We start from the raw sequence: 1,264 nt of genomic DNA on the forward strand, positions 1-1,264 counted from the left end.
CTCTTCTGGCTGGAGCTTGGAACCTGAAGGAACCCCTGTTTATGAGCTTCAATCCATCAAATGGCAAATAGGGTAGTAAGCTAAGCTACTCTCTACCTCTTTCCTACATTTCCCTCTCTTTACTATCACTACTTTGATGTAATAGAGCTGCTAAAGCTACTAGCAGCCTCATGATTTAATTTTAACTATCACAGAGGTAACGAGGAACAGAGCCAGCATTGGCAGCTGTGAGATGCTGGCTCTGTGAGTGGAGAGAAGGGTATGCATGTGTCAAAAGATGTTATTGAGAAAGAAATGAAGAGATCTGACCTAAGCCCAAGAAGAAGACCTTCACCAAGTACTATAAGAAATGGCAGGATGATGATGGCAAGAAGAAGCTGGAGAAAGACTTCAACATCATGAAGAAATACTTCCAGGTCATCCAAGTCATTGCTCACACCCAGATGCGCTTGCTCCTTGTGAGGCAGAAGAAGTCTTCACTTGATGGAGATCCAGGTGAATGGTGGAAGTGTGTCTGAGAAATTGGTCTGGGCCCACAAGAAGCTGGAACAGCAGGTGCCTGTGTCCACTGTGTTTAGAGAAGATGAGATGATTGGCTTCATTGGTGTGACCAAGGACAAGGGTTACAAAGGTATCACCAACTGCTGGCCCATGAAGAAAATGCCTCCCAAAACTCACCAAGACCTGGGTAAGGTGGTAGATATTGGAGCTTAACATCCTGCCTGTGTGGCCTTCTCTGTAGCTCAAACTGGTCAGAAGGACTACCACCATCACACTGAGATCACCAAAAAGATTTAATTAGTCAGGGCTACCAGATCAAGGATAGCAAGCTGATCAAAAGCAACATGTCCACTGATTATGACCTGTGAGACAAGAAGTTTTCAGACTCAGAGCTGATGGATTTTCAATAAATTGAAATTATTTTTAAAAATGTAGGTGATGGTGAGAATGGTGGTAGCTTCAATAGTAAATAGGAAATTTTTAGAGAGCAATCTGGAGCTATACTCAAAGTTATAAATATGCATATACCTTTTGACCAGAAACACCACTATTAGGTTTTTACCTAAGATGATCAAGGAAAAAGGAAAAGAAACTCTCAAATGTTCCACAATATTTATAGTAGCTCTTTTTGCGGTGGTAAAGAACTGGAAATTGAAGGGATGCCCATTAATTGGGGAATGGCTGAACAAGATGTAGTAAATGATTATAATGGAATACTATTGTGTCATAAGAAATAACAAACAAGACGATCACAGAAATACCC

The 1,264-nt window shown here is 41.2% G+C and overlaps 1 pseudogene; it reads left to right on the forward strand.

The window, feature by feature from the left end:
• Positions 1 to 323: 323 nt before the first annotated feature.
• LOC123233342 lies at positions 324 to 911 on the forward strand (annotated as a pseudogene).
• Positions 912 to 1,264: the final 353 nt, after the last annotated feature.

Source organism: Gracilinanus agilis, chromosome 2 (assembly GCF_016433145.1).
Source record: "Gracilinanus agilis isolate LMUSP501 chromosome 2, AgileGrace, whole genome shotgun sequence".
NCBI lineage: Eukaryota > Metazoa > Chordata > Mammalia > Didelphimorphia > Didelphidae > Gracilinanus > Gracilinanus agilis.